Raw genomic sequence first — 23841 nt, forward strand, 5'->3', positions numbered from 1 at the left:
ATATCAGAGTTGCTATTTCTCCTACTGAGAAGATACACTCCTTTATCATTCCCATTAAAGGGTAAAATAATAACATAAAATGAGAGAACACAGGATCCCCAAACTCGATATTATCAAAAAAAGTATTTAAAGTATGAATTTGCTTCCAATATAGCTAGTTTGAGCCTCACAATAAATACATACATACCCTGCCTTCAGAAATAGCATATGGAAGCATGAAGCCATGATACTGAGCAATAGAAGAAGTAGGCCACCAGAACACCACTGATAAGATTTTAATGAGAGAAAAAATGGTTTTTGTACTATAAATATATAAAAAGTAAGTTAAAAACTAGACTTTTAAAAATTTTATCTTATGCTTTTTATGTGTGTTTTATAGGACCATTTAGCACAATAAAGCATTATACAAATTATAAATTTATATGTGTACACATTATACATACAAATATATATATACTCTGTATGTGTTTGTATATGCTGGTGGTTCAGAATATTAGCTGATAAAAATATATATATAAATCAATGCTTGTGTGTATGTGTATGTGTAATAAACATTTTATTTAGAAGAATGTTTAACTATAAATGCTTATTCTTTACCTATAAAGACTCTATCAACTCTGTCAAATAGTTGGGCATCTAGATTTTTCCTCATTTATTTATATACGGTTATGTAGACCTTTGTATTGGTTAGTTAGATTTTCAGGTTAGCACCTCTTCAAATACCACAAAAATACTGCCTGGGATTTATCTTCTTTTAACAAAACAGTAAAAAATATTTTTATAAACTTACTTTTCAAATAACATCTGTTCCTTATACTTGTTTGTACAAGTTTATATTTACAAATATTTTAAAGTAAACTAGACAATTTGTATTCTAAATCCTGAGTGATTATATTTCTGTCCACTAAGTCTCTTAAGTCTGAGACTAATTTATGCAGGTGCAGTTCCAACGACTATTTCTATCAGATGACTACCTCTAGGCCAAAGCAATAATCTTGTGTGTATTCATTATTGTCCTAAATTACAGAGATTAAAGATACATAAACCATGAAGCACATGGCAATGTCTCTATCTAACTCTTCCCAACTGACTCAAATAGGTTGTGTTTATACATCTGATTAGATAATTGAAAAAATAAAAAAAGAAAACTAGCACCTGATACCAATAAAAAGAAGACACAATTATATTTTCATATATTATGATTTATTCATATCTCATGTTTAGATGGGTATAAGTAGATCAAACTTGAAAGTAACCATTGTCAAATGTCTTTGACAATAGTAAAATAAACAACATACTACCTTTGCTTTAATTATTTCTTTCACAACTTAATTTAATTATTTTCAAAATAATTAGACCATAAAGTAAAGTCCTTCTATAGTGGTTGAACTTTATGTGTTTGTTTTGAGAATTATATTTGCTTGAAGTTTTTCTTAAATCACATTCTGTACTTACACTAGTTGCCTTTATTTTTTTAGAGTCTTGAAAAGTTTAAGTTTACACTAAAAATATTAAAATTAAATATTTAACATCCACAGAATTGCAGGTTGTATGTATTAGGGAGCTTTCTGTCCCTAAACCACAAAAGAAATCTTAATATAAAATTTATAGCAGGGTATTTAGTTAGCTCAGACTTAATACTGACCCTTAGTGAACAAATAGCCACACTCAAAAGAGGCAACCTTTCCCCTCATATCAATGTTAATTTGTTTATTTTCCCATCTTTCCCTGCTTCTTTATAAGTATGCTTTCTTTTGTACCAATATTCAATAAAAATAACCTGAAATAAATATAATAAAAATAGCTCTAAAGAGCACTAAGTTTGCTAGTCAGCTTTTCATCACTGTGACCAAAATATCTGACAAGAACCCCTTAAAGGAGGAAAAGGTATTTTGGCTCAGAGTTTCAGAGGTCTCAGTCCATGGACGTTTCTCAGCCCCAAGGTGAGGCAGAACATCATGGCAGCCGGGCATGGCAGAGGAAAGCTGTTCAGCACATGACAGACAGGGATGGGGGTCTTCCCAGAGGCAGGAAGCAGTAAAGCACCAGGAAGAGGGGTGAGATGTAGTGGGTCCACAGTGCACAGGGAGGTGGAGGCATGAAGTGTGAAACCCCATCTGTCACCACGTGACAGAAAAACACGATACAGAGGCTTAAGCTAAGAGAGGTTTTATTTTTGTTTTATCGAAATAGGAAACCTGGAAGTAGGCAGTTGTCTGCATTGCTTCTATAGCTCAAAGTTATTTATCACAGCCAGTATCTTAGGATCTTGGCCTTTCCCTCTCTCCATCCAAAGACAGCTACAAAGTGAGTGGGCAGAGCCCAGGACTCCCCTGGTCTTGGTCACAAAGTCAAAAGGCACTGCCCTATTCCTACCCCAGGGGAATAAAATGGCACTTGGAAAACAATCTAAGTATGAGATCCAAAAAAGTTATAAGTGCCCCTCAAAGTCCAAGTCACTGGCAGCATATGGAATGGAACAGGTCCCTGGTCCGGGAATGACCTACCAGAGGCTCAGCGGAAATGGGTCAATCTGATAGATATTCCACTCCTCTATCTTTTCATTCCCATCTCCTTTTATTCTCCTTTATTATTTAAAGATACATTTTTTGAAAACCAAAGCAAAGAAAACATTCAGCCTTTGGTTTTATGGGATTGGCCTACTTCACTTAGCATGATATTCTCCAACTCCATCCATTTACCTGCAAATGCTATGATTTTATTCCCTTTTAATGCTGAGTAATGTTCCATTGTGTATATACCACAGTTTCCCAGTCCATTCATCTACTGAAGGGCATCTGGGTTGGTTCCACAATTTAGCTATTGTGTTGTGCTGCTATAAACATTGATATGGCTGTGTCCCTGTAGTATGCTGTTTTTAAGTCCTTTGAGTATAAGCTGAGGAGTGGGATAGCTGGGTCAAATGGTGGTTCCACAACAAGTTTTCCAAGGAATCTCCATACTGCTTTCTATATTGGCTGCACCAATTTGCAGTCCCACCAGCAATGTATGAGTGTGCCTTTTCCCCCACATCCTCGCCAACACTTATTGTTTGTATTCTTGATAGCTGCCATTCTGACTGGAGTGAGATGAATTGGGGGTGGAGGAGGAATGGAGGAACTTTAGATAGGGCAAAGGGATGGAGGGTTAAGGGAGAAGACAAAAGGGTAGGAATGATGGTGGAATGAGTTAGACATCTTTACCCTAAATACATGTATGAAGACACAAATGGTGTGAAAATACTTTATGCACAATCAGTGACTTGAAAATTGTGCTTTATATGTGTAATATGAAATGAATTGTATTCTGCCACTGTGTATAACAAATTAGAATCAACAAATAATTTTTAAAAAAGAAAAAGAAAACCTCAACCTGTAATGTTTTAGCTTACAAGAAATATGAGGAAGTTTCCCACTTGAAGATCTGAGAAGCACCTGATTCCCTTAGGGCAAAGATGGCTTACCTACAAATTACCTCTGTTGTACTGAACACTAGAAGTTCTAGTTTTATGATTTCATGTCCTGTACAGATTAATGTATTAGATTAAGAGAGAAACTAGAAGGCTTTTTACTAACCAAGCACAGATATAAAGGAACATGGGGGTTGGGAGTGCTCAAGGAGCAAGAGTATAAATAAACCACTCAGCCTCACCAAGACAAGAGTGTATAAATGAGTGTGACCCAGACAATCATAAAAACCATGTGGGCATTCCCAGTCAGTAGGCCTTCCCCAAATATACCCATATTTGTAGGAAATGCTGCAACCAGTATGATATTTACAGCTGGGTCTGTATTGGAAGCAATGGTCTAGTTCAAGGGTTGTTGGTCAATAAATTACTTTAAAATTAAGTATGGGATTTCTAAGTGAAGTAAAAAACACAGTCCAGGTTGGCAATTTTTCACTTCACAAATGGGTCAATGGGATTGAAACCTATAAAACTTCAATACACAACAAACTCATCATGCTTCATTTTGAATATCCACAGTGTGGAGTACTGAACTGTAGGCGCTCCACCAGCCATAAGGCTCCCGGAGCCTCCGCTGTCTTTTCTGTAATGTTGGAATATTCATCCCTTCCTCACATGATGCCATAGGGAAGATTAAATAAGATAGCTTATTTGAAATTACTAGCAGGCACCCAACATAAAACACACACTCACTAAATGTTCATTTCTTCCTCCTTCCAAGAAAAAATATATATGTGTAAGAAAAATGGATAGAACATACCTCACATGATTGAAAACTACACAAAGATGGTACTTAATAACATAGATTTTATATTAGTAAAAGGAATGTAAAATAGTAAATATACAAAAACATGAAGATTTCAGACCATGCAAGCAAACGTTCAGGTGTCGTCTGGAATCCAAGCCTCCCCTGCCCTTGGCTGTCATGTCGTCAGTGTCTCACAGCCCTCCTCTCGCTCAGCATTATGACCCCATAACATTGTACCTTCTTCTCTACCCTGGAGTCTGTCCTTCAAGGATCTCACACTCCTCATCAGGTAAACCTTACGTCATCTACCTCACAGCGCATTTTCCTGTTTGCATTTTTAGTGCCTACTTTCCCTCAGCTTTTAACTGGGGTAGAAGATCTGGCTCATGAACAAACCCTGTCCCATTTTGCTATTGATTCAGGTATCAGCTTGAGGAAAAGAAAACACTAAAATCAGAAGCCTTGGGGAGGGGGGTACCCACAAAGTTACACCTGCACCTTTAATGTGCAGATTTTTTTTAAATGGCAGGATTATTTGTTGACATATTAAGTGAAATATTAATATGGAAATGGCCATTGATTTAATGCTAATGAAATTAATTACATTCCTTCACGTCTCCACTCATTTCAAGGTAACTTGGTTCTTAATTTCCTAGGTCCAGGATTGGAATGTGTGGATATTTTTAGTCTAAGTCCATTGAAAAGTCTTTTTTTAAAGTCTAGTCTTCTTTTGGGGAGAGAGGAGGGCCCCTCTGAAGCTCTGTGAGAAGTGAAGAGGAGCTTGTGGGGGCTTCACGGGAACCCACGTCCAGCTGCATAAGAAGTGGAAGTCTGGGCATTTGGAGAGCAATCTGGGCGTGTGCTCTGCCTGCACCTGCAGCCCCTTTGGGAGCTAAAACCTCGGGGTGTGACTCTGGGACCCCTGTTGAGGAGCAGTGCTAAGCACGTACGTAGTTAGGTGCTGGGGTTTGGTATGTCTCCCAGAATCCCTGTACTTAAACAATACCACGAGTTACATTAATGATATTTGGAGGTGGGTCCTCTGGGACACAATTTTGATTAGATAAGGTTATGGGGCACGGGGTTCAGGATGACATTGGTGGCTTTCTGAGAAGAGGACAAGAAACTCAAGATATTATACTTGCCCTGTCTCACTGTTTGTGCCCTCCACCATATTATGATGCAGAACAAGGCCCTCGCCAAACACCAACCAGATCCAACCTGTTCTTGGACTTCTCATCCTCTATATCCAGAAGCTAAATAAACCTCTTCTTTAAAATAAATTACCTGGCCTCAAGAATTTTGTTATGGCAACAGAAAACAGACAGTGACAACATCCTGAAGATGAGAAATTGTTCCAAAATAGGCAGGGTCACAGAACTCAAGCCAATGATCTGGGAAATGGGGGCCTCTCAGCAATGTCAAACAGTGCCCTAAGAAGCTCCTAGATGCTGCCACCTTCCCTAAGTCCCAGAACTTTAGGATGGTCTGGCAAAAAGAATCCCCAAGCAAAGGAACTTCTGCAATGGGGACACAGAATGAGGATTACATTTAAATTTATATTTAAAACATTTTAAAGTATGTTACAGTTTTCCAGCTCATCTTCTGGATTGAGACTTATGTTTACTGCAACTCTATTATGATTACCTCCAAATAACTTTTCTGTAGTTTGATTCTGAGAGATCAGTTTTAAATATACTTTGTCGGGCTGGGGATGTGGCTCAAGCGGTAGTGCGCTCGCCTGGCATGCGTGCGGCCTGGGTTTGATCCTCAGCACCACATACAAACAAAGATGTTGTGTCTGCTGAGAGAGAATCAAAGACCACCTGCCCCGTCCTCCTTCTTCCTCCAACCATTAATTTTTATTTTTAATAACATTTACTTTTGATGAATGGTTGCATTGTTTGAAGTGACAATAGATTAAGAAATGTAAACATTATTGTGAGGTATAAATAAATTGTGAGATGATCCATCTCAACTAAAGTCACAATGAATAAAATAACACACACTCTGGCTGCTACGAAGATAGTGCCTAGAAAAAGAATGTGTCGCCAGAATTATTCATCATAACAAATTTATTGTAAACATTCAGAGAAGTTAATATTTTATGTTAACAGGATATGAAGATCATGAGTGCTTGCTAACTGTATAATATGTAAAAGAGCTTTACACTGATGAGTATTAGCTTCCCCACAGGTCCTTGCACACTTTTGTGGTATGCCATTCCTAGGCATCAGACTAGATATTAGTGGACTCAATATCCCTTAGTAGAAAAAGAAATAGACAAAAAAGAAAAGCTCCAAGAACCAGAGGTTACCATGGAAGAGTTTATTTTTACATTATCATTTTCCCCTTTATCAACATATCCCATATTACTAGCTAACTAGATATTAGAGAGAGGGAAAATTGTTGAAATTACTTTGTACAATAGCAATTTTTAAAAGGAAAGTAATTAAAGGAATAACATCTTCCCAAGTCAATAACCATTCTCTCCTGATAATTATCTTACCAATGCTACTCAATTTCAGCTTTCATTTACTTATATTTTATTCTGTTTTATTTCTTCCCCACTCTTCAAATGAGATGCAGTCCCATATTCTAATTGCCATATTGTTATGAAAAAGCACAGTCTGTTTGGGCTTGGATTTTCCTCCTACATTTAGCAACTTAAATGAACAAATTACCTTTGTAGCTATGATAGCCCTGCTGTTCCTCATTATTCCCATTGCAAATCAGCCCCCTCATAAGACACTTGGTGCCTGGAGTTAGGAAATGGTAGTAAAAATTGACTCAGAGTCTGATATGAATCGAGGAAGATCTCTAGATTAAGTGTCGTATTTTTTAATTCATTTAAACTTCAATTCAGTCACACATAGGTGTTTAGGGTTATGAACTACTAGCAGATCATTGAGAGCTGAAAGAAAACTAGGATAGCAACATGAAGATAAAAAAAATGTTTGCTGTTAAATTGGTTCAAGCAAATTTACTTTTTGTTTCAATAATAATCTCATGGACACAAATTATATATTAATTCTAGTATGAATAAATGCTGTGAGTATAAGTTAAGCCTGTAAATATGTACATGTGCCTATGTGCGTGCAAGTTTACTTACAAGGAGTACGTGGTTGATTCAGGTCAACAAAGTCCAAACTAATACTGGTTGTTGACAGTCTATTAAATCCTGGCATCTATCCCCCAAAACAACACAACTGAGAGGTAAACTCAAATTAACTGGTTTTCGGGCACTAATCCCTTCACAAGTGCTGAGAGCTGACATGGAAACCCGAGTATGGAGCCGGGGGACAGTCAAGTAACATGTGCATCTTCACGCCTTTTCAGTTCCTAATAAACAGCAGTCACTTGGAATACATCTGTTGCCAAGAAAAATTCTTAAGACAACTGGGAAAAATATTTAATGATTTATTTAACATATAGTCTTACATCAAGAATTCTTAGAACTTTCAAATGTAAGAAATGGAAAGTAGAATTGGTTCAAGACAAAAATTCAGTAGGATCGGTTTCATGTGTCAACCTGGTTAAGCTATATAGCCAGTGATTAAATCAAAAACAAATTTTAAAAGAGACTGGGGATATATCTCAGTTGGTAGATTCTTGCCTTGCATGCATGAGGTCCTGGGTTCAATTTCCAGCATCACCAAAAACAAAAGCCAAAAAAACAAATTTAAGTGTTGTTATAAAGGCATTTCCTAGACGTGGCTATTATCTACAATCCATTGATTTCAAGTAAAGATCTCTTTCAGTAATACAGGTGGGCCTCGTCTGATCAGTTGGAAAGACTTGAGGGCAAAACTGAAAAGGATGACATTCTGCCTCAAAACTGAAATACAAGCTCCTATCAGAATGTTCAGCCTGCCAGCCTGCCTTACAAATGTTTTACTCTCTAGCACCTTCAATCTCATGATCCAGTTACCTAAAATTAATCTCTGAAATGAGTAGGAGGTCAGTATATTGACTAACAAGAGATACTTCTCATCTGTTCTTTTTCTCTGGAGAACCATGAAGGGCACAGTGTCTTAGGAGTTCCCAGCACAAAGTTCTGTCGGCAGTTGCTATCTTGAAACAAATACTATCAAATGATCTCTGTGTGCAGATAACCTGATCTTTTATCCAGAAAACACTGAAAACAGCACCAAAAGACTGTTAGAATGGAAACACAAAATTCAGTAAAGCACAGAACACAAAATCAACAGCAAAAATCAGTATCAATTGTATAGTGGAGGAGAGGGGAGGAGAGGAAGAAGAGAGAGAAAAATTAAAATGCACATCCTGCAGACCAGAAGAGAAAAATGGACATTGCTATCAAAGTAGTAACAAGAGAGAGCGTTCATAATTTATAGATTGCACTCTTTTAACATAAAAAGGCAAGATGGTCCTGTAGAAGTGAAGAGAGAGAACCAAGGGTCTGTTTGATGAGGTGATGATTTGTAACTGCTACTTGGATTCTTCCATGAAATTGTTGAAAAAGTAAAAGAATTGCTCAGCACAGCTGGTTGAAGTTGATATACTGGATACTAATCTCTTCCTTGATGCTATGATTTAGATGTGAAGTGTCCCCAAAAGTTTACATGTGAGACAATGCAAGAAGGTTTAGAGATGAAATTACTGGGTTATGAGAACCTTAACCCTATTAGTGAATTAATTCCCTGATAGAGAATAACTGTAGGCAGGTAGGGTGTGGCTACAGGAGGTGCATCCTGGGGGACATGCCTTTGGGGTTCATGTTTGTCCTTGTTGAGTAAAGTACCCCCCACCCCTGTTCCCTGATCTTCACATCTTGGGCCATTTCTCTCTGCTACACTCTTCCACCATGATGTTCTGCCTCACTCAAGCCCCAAGGAATGGAGCTGGCTGTCTATGGACTAAGACCTTTGAAATTGTGATCCCCAAAAAACTTTTCCTCGTCTAATTGTTCTTGTCATGTCTTTTGGTCACAGCAATAAAAATGCAGACCAAAGCGCCTGTCCAATCTTTTCTGGAATCAACCTTTAAAAGGATCAATCCTCCTAGACCAACCTCATTTTTCATGCCATTTCTCTGCTCAGGAACAGATAGTTTCATAGTTGTTAAAATAAATATTTCAAAGTCCCCACATCATCTTTCTTCACCATAATCTATTCAAACATGAAACCTTTTTCCCAACACTCCTCAACAAAAATGTTCCAGTGCAGTCAGGGAATTCTTCCTAAATCCCAAACAGATGCTGTGCTCCTCGTGGTTGTTTGCCTTGAATCTCTCCCAAATGCAAACAAAAAAACCTCCTCTTCAAGCTTCTCATCTATTTTTTTGTAACTATAATTATCCCTCAAAGATCAGAGGAACTCATGACCCTCCATGAAGTCTTCTGCTGACATTCCAGCCTGCGTGAATTCTTAGTCACCCTCCTGTCATCTCTCATGACGATACTGGGCAATGCAGTGTTTAATAACAAACAAAAATGTTCAATTCGATATGCAGTGAGCATCAAAAGTTTGGCAGCTGCCCAGCTGCTGGAGCCTTGCATCCTGTTTCCTATAGGTTTCCATGGTAGGTTTGTGGCTGCCTCACACAGGTCACTTAGCAATGAGCTAAAAAACAGAATTTGCCCTGCGGGCGGTGACGGCACACAAATGAGCACACACATGCCCTTTCCAAGAAAATGAGTAGGTTCTCGCAGTGCAGTCATACCCAAAACCAGCCTTAAAACACAATCATGAGTTTCTTCTTAAATTTAAACTAAATGCTAATGCTTAAAGAAAGGCAAGATTGCTTAGAGGGAAAGGAGGAAGCTGGCAGAGGTACTGGGAAAGACGGTGACAGGAATTTCTGGGCATTCTTAAATAAGGCTTTAAAGATCGAGGCTAGTTCCTGTGTCTAATTTTATTTCAGGAGGAATAACATTTCTTTCTTCAACCCTGGCACCTCTGTTGCCCTTGTATGCCTTGCTGTGGGCAGAGCACAGTCTTGACAGGCGTAAGAAACAAATGTACATGGATTTCTTTCACTATATCAGAAAATTAGAAATTGGAAAGAGACATCAGAGTCACAATGCTGTGTGCTGGCCACAGGTCTCCCTTGATTGTCACTTGTGTGCTTCCCTTGGGGACCCTGCTCTTCTGGCCTGAATGGTATATAGCCTCTTCTAAATAATCATACAGAAACATCGTGTGTTCTAATTTTCTCTAATTGAGCTTTATCAACTGCTGAATTGAACACTTCCCCCGTGGGTATTTAAATGAGGAAATGGATCCTATGATCTGATGAACAAAGAAGCCTAGGCCCCATTCTGGGATCTTGGCCCAGGGCACGGCTGTCCCAGGGTCCCAGCATGCTTTCCAGGGCCGTGGGGGAGCTCTCTGGGAATGCATATTAGAGACTCCTTGAGACCAGGAGGACCCCTGCCAGAATTTTTATTCAGCAAAGGCTGAAAAGAGGGATAAAAATATTTAGGCTGCCATCTGAAAAGTGACATTTATATCAACAATTGCAACCACCTCTGCCCGCAGCCAGGGATCGCCACTTTTAGAGTCGCCCACACTGCTACGCCACCCGCCCGCCTGCAGCTGACATTTCTTGGGAGCACCACCAACTCCAACCACATCTCCCCCTTCAGAAAAGGTCGTGTCAGACTGAGAGTTACTTGGCATTGGTTCCCAAGGCATAGTCAGAGACATGAGTTCCCCCAAAATTCATTTATCTTGATGGTAATACTGACTCTATGGCATAAGCAAAATTCTAAACAATATGTCTCTATTTACTATATATAACTTATTCTATCAATTAAATAATTGAAAGAAAGGTGCATTCAATTTATTATTTGGTGTGTATTCTGATACTATTTACACCGCCTCTAAGAAAGGACTCTTTGTTTTTCTTTTTTATAACTAAATTATACAAAGATATCACCAGTTTTTCCATTAATATCTTTTTTCTGTTCTGTCAAGAACTGATCCTACCACTATTGAGTCCTCTAATCCATGAGGACATCATTTCTCTCTTTGGGATATTCTACTAGTCAATCATGTCATTTTTAAAAACTAAGGTGTTAGCAAGTCAAAGTTATCTCTCAGAATATCATTCTCAAACTGAGGAATTTGGCAATAACTCGTAAGATTTCTTATTAAAATGCTATCATGCTACAGAAAATCCTTCAGAAACAATTTTGTCTCACCCTCTCATTTTAGTAATGAACAAAATAAAGAATAGAAAAGTCATGAGATATACTTAAAATACAAAATATGAGATGTCACTGCTAAGTGGCATTGCCAAGGCTGTGAATGAAGGGGCTTGGTGTGAATACCTCAAAATCACATCACCTCACTTTTGATACTATTTGCTCAGACAGAATCTGCCCCCAATATTCCCATTCCATTGTTTTAATTTTGTTGGGTTTTTTGTTTGTTTGTTTGTTTGTTTTGATAGTCATCTGTTCACTGGATTGTGTGAGAACTGGAGTGAACAATTGCATCTTTGCTTGATTATGAATACTTTGAAGGCTGAGACCATGAAGAAATCAACTTTTTAAATCTCTAGCAGTGAGTGAAACAGTCATAACTTGGTGGACTTCTTGTTACATATTAGTTGAAGTATATTAAATTTTTATTCTAGAAGAATAACAATTCTAGACAGCCAGAATAATGAAATTTCAAGTAGTATCATTTGGTTGAAAAAAACAAACATCAGGTGTCAATGACTAGGAGTTTATCCATGTCTGTTACATAAACCCATGGCATATCAAACCATCTCTTCCAGACCTGGAATAACAAGAATGATAATACCATAAGAATTTGAAAGCAAGGAGCAGGAACAGCTGATAACCTGGTCTTCTGTCCAGTGCAGGAAGCATGTTCTCCAACAACAACATAGTGAGACACACTACTTGTGTAAAAATGATAAAGATATCAAGAAGTGTATATCCACATCCTTCTCTCCTTCCCACCTTGCAGAAGGAAGGAGCTTTTGTTGTTTGGAAACAAATGGCCTTCCAATTTTTACTGTATTTACCTGCAAAACCAATAGGCAGGAGAATTTAAAAAGTACAAAAGGCTAGAATCATCATCTATATTGGATTAGGGAGAAAAGCTCAGGAAAAGGGAATGGAATTCTAGAAATGAAGTGTGGAATGAGCAAGTCCATGTGCAATCAGTGTGATCCCCTGTGCAATCAGTTAGGGGGAAACGGGGCTCAGTTTGGTGAGTAGGAGACAGAGGATCCCCCTAAGTCAGCTTACATGCATTCTGAGCTTCCGAGACAGAATAAGAAAGAATTTTAAGTTTTACTTTGTGTATTTGAAAGACATCTCCCATTGCTGTATCATATAAAAGGCTTCAGTATTTTCAACATAGAGCTAATGATTCTTTCCATTTTAATGCCATGCTGATAGATCACAAAAAGAGCTAACTAGGGCACAGCAGTGGGAGGGAAAGAGAGGGGAAAAAAAGGGAGTAGAAAAGACAGTGGAATGAGATGGATATCATTACCCTAAGTACATGTAAGAAGACATGAATTGGTGTGAATATACTTTGTATTAAACCAGAGATATGAAAAATTGTGCTCTATATGTGTAATATGAATTGTAATGCATCTGCTGTCATATATAACAAGTTAGAATAAGTAAAGAAAGAAAAAGGAAAAAAGAGCTAACTATGTTCAGCTGACATTCATTTTAAATTCTTAGTTTTGTAAGAAGTAAGATTTTCATAAAGCTACCTTGATCCCAGATGCTAAAATATTCTCCTCAACGATGTAACTCAAATGCCTCCTTCTCTGAAACCCTCCTTGCTGTTTTTATTAGGATACATACTCTCCCTTCTTTGAACTTCTATGATAATATAGTGTAGTCATTAAGGATGCACACACACATTCTGGTGGTCTTGTTTTCAGCACATGGCTGCTCATCCAATTGAAATCAGTTGGTCCCTGGATTTGTCTCAATCCAATGGAACATGAGCCGAGACTATGCCAGTGGATGATTTTCATGTCCCCCATCCCTGCCATTTACCCAGGCATACACCAGTGAATTCTAGATCATGGAGCTGCCTTAGGCTAGGTCTAAGAGTAAGGAGACCTGAAGCAGAGCTTCCAGTGGGTCCTCAATAGGCATAGAATGTGCCCAAAGAGTAAATGAGCTATGAGAGGTCCTTACAATTTGGGGCTATTTGTTACCATAGCATCACCTAGACTTTCTTGACAGACACATAATTTATATGAACCTCTCTAGGGGAACTCATCATTTTTTATTTTATGATTATGCTTATTGGCAATCAATTCTCTCTCACAGTCAAGACTATAAGCACCTTGTGAGTAGGATTACCTATGTGTCTTTCTACTTCATACTGTGTTAAGTATAATAATATGGGTCAAAATTAGTGAATGTATAGACACATAATAAATATTTTAGCTTACAAAGCACAGTTATTACTACTATTACAAAAAAAAACACTATAGTGAGTTAAAACTTTTTTATTATTTTTTAGTTTTCGGCAGACACAACGACACAACATCTTTGTTTGTACATGGTGCTGAGGATCGAACCCCGGCCGCACGCATGCCAGGAGAGCCGGCTACCGCTTGAGCCATATCCTCAGCTCCGAGTTAAAACTTTACATAGAGTATTTTCTTGAATCTTTCTAATGACCTATAACAATGAACTTTTATGATCTTCATTTTAAAATAATTTTCATAGTCACCCACTGAACTGATACACAGAGACAAATTTGCAGAGATAACTATGCAAAATCATTTTAAAGTAAATCTTGAAAAACGTACAGGAGAAATCTGTAAGACTCTCAAAAATGTACCCCAAAATTGAGCCTCAAAAGAAGCATGAATTACATAAATATAATAAAGCTCACCAATATTTAAATGCTTTTTAAAATTATGATTCAAACACCAAATTGGTAAATTTTTTTATTGTTCAAAACTTTACAAAGTTCTTGACATATCATATTTCATACATTTGATTCAAGCAGATTATGAACTCCCATTTTTACCCTATATACATATTGCAGATTCACATCGGTTACACATCCACTTTTTTACCTACTGCCATACTAGTGTATGCTGTATTCTGCTGCCTTTCCTATCCTCTACTATCCCCCCTTCCCTCCCCTCCCCTCCCTTCCCATCTTCTCTCCCTATCCCATCTACTGTAATTCATTTCTCTCTCTTGTTTTTTTTCCCCTTTCCCCTCACTTCCTCTTATATGTAACCAAATTGGTAAATTAACATGGAGCTTTTGGTAAATAAAATAAAACTGGTAAGTTGAATCTACCTAATTATTTTATTACAAAGATAAAATTGCAGAGTATCTTAAAAAGTAAACTATATTCTTAAAATTAATCTGATTCATCAACAACTCCCATAAAAACAAAAATTCCTCAAAAATGAAAATCAAAGAATAGTCAAAACAATATGGTGGATGGATTAGTCATCAGCCATATCTCAATTCTCAAGCCACTCTGCACTTTTCTGAAACAAAAGAAAACACATTAACACTGACTCTTGTTTTCATTACCCTGAAACTTTTTCTTCGATGATTAAATTCATTTTTTAGTATACTATGATGTGTAATGAATAGAAAAACAATGTGTCACTTAAATAATTTTGGAAAGAGGAGTACAGACCATTCTTTAAAAATATAAACTGTTATTAATTGAATTCCTGTCCTCAGATTCCCAAAAGACACTTGGTCCTTCCAAAGGATCTGAAATCACTTAGTAAGTGTGGAGCCTCTCTTGCTCTGGTGGCTCCAAACAAACAAGGTTTAAAAAATATATTTTTTATGCTTTTAATGTATATGGCATACAGATGTTTCTCAACTAAAGAAGAAGTTATGTCCTGATTAATCTATCATAAATTGAGAATACTACCAGTTATAATGCATTTAATACATCTGTGTTAATCTACTTTTCATCACCATGACCAAAATACGCAATAAGAACAACTTGGAGGAAAGATTTATTTTGGCTCACATTTTCAGAAGATCAGTCAGTAGTCAGCTGGCTTCAAGGCAGAAACATCATGGCAGGAGAGCATGGTGGAGGAAAATGCTCCACTCGTGGCAACCTGGAAACAGAAAGAGAAAGACAGAAAGAGGTTGAGACAGACAGTCACAAGGCCCAGTCCCTAGTGACCTACTTCCTCCAGCCATTCCACACCTGCTTCAAGTTACCACCCAGTAATCCATTCAAGTTATTAAGGCATCCACTGGATTAATCCATTGATAAGGTCACAGCCCTCACAATCTGGTCATTTCCTAAAAGCCCCACCTCTGCACTTTGATTACTGGGGACCCTACTTTAACACATGAGTTTTGGGTTACAAAACGAGATCCAAACCATAACAACACCAAACCTACCAACACCCACGGTGTACTAATTGTTTACCCTCATGATCACGTGGCTGGCTGGGAGTTACGGTTCTCTGTCCCTGTCCAGTATCACAGGAGAGTAATTAATATATATATATATTTCATGGCACTACCCCAGGAAAGGATCAAAATTCAGAATATGAAGTATAGTTATGAAATGCAGTTGCTTTCACACTACTGCAAAGTTGACAAACCATCAATTCCTAAGTTGGGAACTATCTGTACATGGTATATTTTTCACATCTTTTTACTTTTAGTCTGTGTCTTTATTTCTGAAGTGTGTTTCTTGTAAATAGATCTAGCTGGTCTTGTGTGTTAGTCCAGTTTTATGTTTTCTGCCATTAAAACAAATAATCCACTTACTTTTAATGTGATTATTCATCTTGTTGGGTTTACGTTTATCATCTGACTTCTTTTTTTTTAATTTGAACTGTCTTTGGTCCTTTGTTCTCCTTTTCCTGCCTTATAAAAGATTAATCTGATATTTTTAGTATTCCATTTTATCTTCTATTGGATATTATCTCCTTTTTTGGCTATGCCAGAAGTTTACAATAATTGTTAAAAGACAAGGGATGCAAAATTCTTCTGTGAAAAGCCACATAGTAAATGTTTCATGCTCTGAGGACCATGAATGATCTCTTTGTTCTTTTCATGAAGCTCTAGATTTTCATTTGGAATCATTTCTCTTCAGTCTGGTGGACTTTATTTAGCACTTCTTAAAGTAAGTTTATGCTGGCTACTAATTCTCTTAGTTGTTTTTTTAAAATTTATGTATCATTTTATTTTAAAGAAAATGGAATGAACTTATATAATTTCTTTTTAAATTTGTATTGGTCTTTTTTAGTTATACATAACATTAAAATTTGTTTTGACATAATTATAAAAGAATTGAATATAATATGCTCTAATTCAATCCCTAATATTTCCCCTTTCCCTCCCTGCCTACCTCCCCCTGTTCCATTCCCTCTCTCCACAGATCCTTCTGCTATTTACTTAGTTTTTTTTTTTTAATTAGTGTCTTGTGGATGTACATGATGATGAGATTCACTGAGTATATTCATGTATGTACATAGAAAAGTTTGGTCAGATTAATTCCACTGTCTTTCCCTATTCCATACTTCTTCCCTTCCCTTCATCCTGCTTTGTCTAATCCACTGATTTTTCTATTTTTATTTTTATCCCTACTCCCCTTATTTTGGATTAACTTACACATGTCAGAGAAAACCTTTGATTTGGGAGACTGGCTTATTTCATTAAGCTTGAGAGTCTCCAGTCTCATCCATCTCTTAGCTATTTTCTCAAAATGTTTTTATTTCTTATTCATTATTTGAGAATATTTTGCTGAGCACAGCATTCTAAACTGACAAAATGTTTTGTTTTGTTTTTTATTTCACCACTTAAAAATATTATTTTCTTGGTCTCCATTGTTTTTGATGGGGAGTCAGCTGATTTTTTATTACATATTGGCAAATTATAGTTGCACATATTTAGAGGTACAAAGTAATATTATGACTTGTTAATAAAACCTGGAGTGGCCAAATCAAGCTAACCAACTGATCCATCTCCTTAAACACTTGCTGTCTTCTGTGATGAAAACATTTAAGATCCGATCTCAGTAACACTAGAATATATAGTACTTGACTGTTAGTTTTGGGGGTTTTGCAGTGCTATTCATAATAGTCAATTTATGAAATCAATCTAAGTGTCCATCAGCAGATGAATGGATAAAGAAAAAGGGGTAGATAAACACAATGCAATACTGTTCATCCTTAAAAAAAAAAAAAGGCATTCTGTCATTTGTAACATCATGAATGGAATTGAAGAACATTGTACTAAGTTAAATTAGCCAAACACAGAAAGACAAATACTATATGTTCTTGTTTTTGTAATTCTAAAGCAATTGAATATGATAGTGGTTGTGAAGGGGAAGGGTGGGGAGAATGGAAAGATGATATTCAAAGGTAAACAGCCTCAGTTAGGAGAATTAGCTTTACTTTTTTAAATGAGATCTGCAGCACAACATTTTAAAAATGTTTACTCTTATGAGAATGAATATCTTTCTCTCTGTTCATTTTTTTTCTCATAACAGCTGAAACATACTTATTTTTAGCAGGATGTACTAATCAGAGCTGCCATATGCACCTGTGCTTGCTATGGCACTGCAACTGCTTCCCGGCATAGGAAGGTCTCAGTTCTCAGGTTTCCCACATCTGTTCATGAGGTTAAAAACACAGCTCTTTGGGTTTTGTAAACAACCAACATATCTCTAAAGATATTTATTCAGTGGAAAGAGGAAAACCAAGAGTGGAGTGACCCCAGCCCACCATGCAAAGAAGGAGGAGTAGCAGAGCAACCATGGAGGCATGGAGGAGGAGAGCGACCACGCTGCAGCCCCCATCTACCAACGTGGCTCTCCTGGCCCACTTCCATCTAGAGACAACAGCCTGATCTGGAAGACCATCATCAAGGTCCCTGAAAATCCCTAGAAGTATCCCTGCTAGCCTACTTCTCTTGATTACTCTTTCACTAATCCTATGATCTAATACCTCTATATCCTCACTATCTATCTCATAAACCCCACATGGTACAAACCATCCAACCCCAGTCGCTCTTTGTCCACCATTAGAAACTGTAGACCCTTATGCAAACCTACTATTTATATTGTAGATATTAATCAAACCACATTATTTCTGTTTAATGTGACAAAACTGTAATTGCCTAAATAAGAGCTACTTGGTTGAAGGCTATATATTGTTTTCATTGGGTGCTATAAATATTGATCTCATCCTTAAAGGTATTGGTAACCTGCAGGGACACCTCAAGATTATAGGGTAGAAAATGTAATGTCTCAAGTCTGCACTGGTAGACAGAAAAACACATGGACAACATAAAAAATAAGGGAAGAAAGTGCCCCCAAAAAACCAAGATGTGACAATAATAGAATCCATTGGTAACCCAGTAGATGAAATGTCAGAGAAGGAGTTCAGAATGCACATAATTAAAATGATCTATGAAGCAAAGAATGATATAAGAGAGCAAATACAAGCAACAATTCATCACTCCAACAAAGAGATATGAGAGCAAATACTGGTAGCAAAATATGACTTTAAGAAGAAATTAGAGATTTGGGGGGAAGAAAAAATAGAAATCCTTGAAAAGAAGGAAACAATAAACCAAATAAAAAATTCAATAGAAAGCATCACCAACAGACTAGATCACTTGAAAGACAGAACATCAGGCAATGAAGATAAAATATGTAATCTTGAAAATAAAGTTGACCACACAGTGAAGATGGTAAGAAACCATGAACAGAACCTACAAGAATTATTGGATAACATCAAAAGACCAAATCTAAGAATTTTCAGGATAGAGGAAGGCACAGAGTTTCAAACCAAAGGAATGCACAGTCTCTTCAATGAGGTAATATCAGAAAATTTCCCAAATGTGAAGAATTAATTGGAAAATCAAATACAAGAGGCTTATAGGACACCAAATGTACAACACATCCACACCAAGGCATATTATAATGAAAATGCCTAGCATACAGAATAAGGATATATTTTTAAAAGCCATATCCAGCAAAATTAAGCTTCAGATTGATGATGAAATAAAAACCTTCTATGATAAACAAAAGTTAAAAGAATTTACAATGAGAAAGCCTACATACAGAACATTCTCAGCAAAATATTCCATGAAGAGAAAATGAAACACAACAATGAAAATCAGCACAGGTAGAACCATACTAAAAGAAAAGCCAATCCAAGGAGAAACCAAGTCAAGTTAAAAATCAAAAATAAACCAAAATGACTGGGAATACAAACCATATTTCAATAATAGCCTTGAATATTAATGGTATGAACTCATCAATTAAAAGAGAGATTGGAAGATTGGATTGAAAAAATAAATAAAAAGACTCAACAATGTGCTGCCTTCAAGAGACTCATCTCATAGGAAAAGACATCCACAAACTAAAGGTGAAAGATAGGAAAAAACACATCACTCACATGGTCCATATAAACAAATAGGGGTTTCCATCCTCAGATAAAATGGACTCAAATCGTAGTTAGAAGGGATTAAGAAGGTAATTTCATACTGCATAAGGAAATCATGCATCAACAAGACATAACAGTCATAAATATCAATGCCCCAAACAATGGAGCATCCATGTATATCAAACAAACCCTTCTCAATTTCAAGAATCAACTAGACCACAACACAATAATACTGGTTAACTATAACACACCTGTTTTGACACTGGATAGATCTTCCAAATAAAAACTAAACAAAGAAACTATAGAATGCAATAATGCAATCAATAATTTAGACTTAATGGACATATATAGAATATTTCATTCATCCACAAGTGAATACACTTTTTTCTCAGCAGCATATAGATCCTTAACTAAAAAAGACCACGTGTTATGCCACAAAGCAAATATTAGTAAATAAAAAATAGAGATACTAGCCTGCATTCTATCAGACCATAATGGAATGAAATTAGAAATCAATGATAAAATAAAAAATAGAAGCTAGTCCAACATCTAGAGACCAAACAATACTCTATTGAATGAACAGAGGGTAGCATAAGACATCACAGAGGAGAGTAAAAAAAAAAATTCTTAGAGGTAAATAAAAGTCTGATACAAATCAAAATCTCTAGGACACTATGAAGGCAATACTAAGAGGAAAGTTTGTTTCATTGAGCTCATTCATTAAAAGAATAAAAATTCAACAAATAAAAAACCTAACATTACATCTCAAAGCCCTAAAAAAAAGAACAAATCAACACCAAAAGTAATAGGAGACAGAAAATAATTAAAATCAGGACTGAATCAATGAAATTGAAACAAAAGAAACAAAAAAAATCAACAATACAAAAAGCTGGTTCTCTGAAAACAATAAATAAAATTGATAAGTTCTTAGCCACCCTAATAAAAAGGAGAGAGAAAACTCAAGTTACAAAAAAATTGTGATGAAAAAGGAAATATCACCACAGACACTATTGAAAAACAGAGATAATTAGAAACTATTTTGAAAATTTATACTCCAATAAAATAGAAAATTTCAGACACTGACAAATTTCTAGAGACATATGATCTGCCCAATCTGAATCAGGAGGACATACACAATTTAAACAAACCAATTTCAAGCAAGGAAATAGAAGACACCATCAAAAGCCTAGCAACCAAGAAAAGCCCAGGACCAGATGGATTCTCAGCCAAGTTCTACAAGATTTTCAGAGAAAAATTAACACCAGTACTCCTCAAATTATTCATGAAATAGAAAAGGAGGGAACCTTTCCAAATTCATCCTATGAGGCTAAAACCAAAACCAAAGATACATCAAGGAAAGAAAACTTCAGACCAATATCCCTGAGGAATATAGACACAAAAATTTTCAATAAAATCCTGGCAAATTACATACAAAAACATATTAAAAAGATAGTGCACCACCATCAAGTGGTGTTCATCCCAGGGATGCAAAGTTGGTTCAACATATGGAAATCAATAAATGTAATTCATCACATCAATAGACATGAATGAATCCCAAAGTCTTTATGGTAATGAAGAATACTTAATCGAAAACTACATACCAAAAACTACATACTGTATGATTTCATTTATATGATAGTCACAGAAAGGCATAGCTAGAAAGCCAGAAATCAGATCATTGGTTGCCAAGAACTGGATTCTGTTTCTAAAGAGCATATGCTGCCTTCAAGAGACTCAAGTTTGGGGGATGACAAAACTATTCTGTCTTGATTGTGGTGATGACACATAACTGTGTATGTTTGTCTAAGCTCGTAGAACTATACAACTAATCAGGATAATTTGTTCTGTATGAAAATTAAATTATAAATGTGACTAAAATACACATCTTCAGTGGCAGAAGGTAAACTGCATAAAAATCCAAAGGAGTATTTTGCTACTTATATCTGCCTAAAACTCTGCTGTCACTTGTTCTGGGGGTACTTAATCACTTTGCCTATAGGAATAATTCAGAAGAAAAAATACCAGAAACTGGCATTCTGCATAAGTTCTTATACCTTGAAGACAAGTTAACTGAGACCTATGCATAATATGGTGAATTATACATCTCTGGTCATTATTCTTAGTTGTAGTAAAAGACCCTGTATTTGAGGCACAGTATAGTATATAAAGAAAAATTATATAGCTTCCTTCAACTATTGACAATGTAAAGTAAATGCCTGTTTTAGTCAGCTATTTCACTGCTGTGACTAAAAGACCTGACCAGACCAACTATAAGGAGGGAAAGTTCATTTGAGGGCTCACAGTTTCACAGGTCTTAACCCACAGAAGGCTGGCTCCATTCCCCAGGGCTGGAGGTGAGGCTGAGCATCATGGTGGGAGAGTGTGGTAGAAGGAAGAAGCCCACATTGCAGTGACCAAGAAGCAAGAGAAAGACACTCGACTCTCCAAAAACAAATATACACCCAAAGCCACGCCCCAATTCCCACCTCCTCCAGCCACACTCTACCACTCAGTTACCATTCAGTTAATCCCTAAATAGGGATTAAATCACTGATTGGGTTAAGACTCTTATAACCCAATCCTTTCTCCTAGAACCTTCTTGCACTGTCTTACATGTGAGCTTTCAGGGAGACACCTCACATCTAAACCATAACAATGCCAATAGAAATACAGTTTTTTGAAAAAAGTAGTTCACTTATCAAAAATTTTTCTAGGCAGTAGAATGAGATGGATATCATTACCCTAAGTACATGTATGAAGACATGAATGGTGTGAATATACTTTGTGTACAACCAGAGATATGAAAAATTGTGCTCTATATGTGTAATAAGAATTGTAATGCATTCTGCTCTTGTATATAACAAATTAGAATAAAAATTTTTAAAAAAGAATTGCTCTAGGGTGAGAAGATATTTTTAAGTTTTAAAAAAGGCCAAAAATAAAGCTGATAAATATTAACAAAAACATTAAAAATTATTTGATATTAAAATTTTGAAAAATAAAATAAAAAATCAAATGACAGGAAAAAATGTCATCAAACTATAAAGTGGACCATGAGTTAATATATTAAAGACTCTTACCTAAACCTTATTTTAAAAACAATACAATTAATAGTTCACAAAAGAATAAAGGTTAAAACTGTTTTGAATAATTAAGTTTTTAGCTTGGCTAATATCTGGAATAAAATTTATATCCATCAAATTGGCCAAAATTTTTAAATAAAAGTAATTCATAGTACAATACAGTGACACTCAAAATAGTCCTGGTTGAAATGCTAATTAACACGAACATTCTAGAAAACAATTTGGCAATATGTATCAAAATCCTTTAAAATGTACATTCTGTTTGAGCAGTTAAATCGGTACTTATAATGAGAATTCACTCATTGCATTTGTGAAATTTCTGAATTAGAACTAATAAATGGAGTTATTTATTTAAATAAATTATGTCATACAGTATAACCACTATGCAAATGTTAAAATAATGTTATAAAAATACATTATGAAGTCAGGCATAGTAGCGCAGGTCTAATCCCAGTGGGTAGGGTGGCTGAGGTGGGAGGATCACGAGTTCAAACCCAGCCTCAGAAACTTAGCAAGGCACTAAGCAACTCAGTGAGACCCTGTTTCTAAATAATATACAAAATAGGGCTGGAGATGTGGTCAGTGGTTGAGTGCCCAGTAGAAAATAATAATAATAATAACACATTATGAGATATTTAATAAAAATGTGTAGACTATTACAAAGCATAAAATACAACAAATTTGATCCCATTTGTTCATTTATTTTAAAGTGGAGAGCAGAAAATGTACAAAACAAGCCCAAAATATTTTTGCTATATAAAGGAGACAAGAAACTATTAAAAATTATGAAGTTCTTTAAAAAACTGAGACAATCTGAGAGAGACTCTTCCACTGGCAAAAGAGGGAAATTTCTGAGTATCGATAAACATATTAAGTATCTTCAAATCCATAAGTCTGTAATGATACTCCAAAAGAAAAATCTCATTAGCTATCATTAGACAAACTTAGAACCAACTCATTATTTCCTAAGCCAGAAAATAAGAGAGGAAATGTCAATTATCTAAACTAATTTAAGAAATCACAAAGAAGATAAATCTGTTAAGTAACATTATGAGAATGTTATTGGAAATATTCAGAATACTTTAAAATTCTTTGTCAAATAACATATTCAGCAAATAAGAGTAATGAAATAGAAGCACCCTTTAAAAATTAAAAGATAATTAAGATATATTCACCAAGTTGCA

The sequence above is a fragment of the Ictidomys tridecemlineatus genome, chromosome 13 (genome assembly GCF_052094955.1).
Source record: "Ictidomys tridecemlineatus isolate mIctTri1 chromosome 13, mIctTri1.hap1, whole genome shotgun sequence".
Lineage (NCBI taxonomy): Eukaryota > Metazoa > Chordata > Mammalia > Rodentia > Sciuridae > Ictidomys > Ictidomys tridecemlineatus.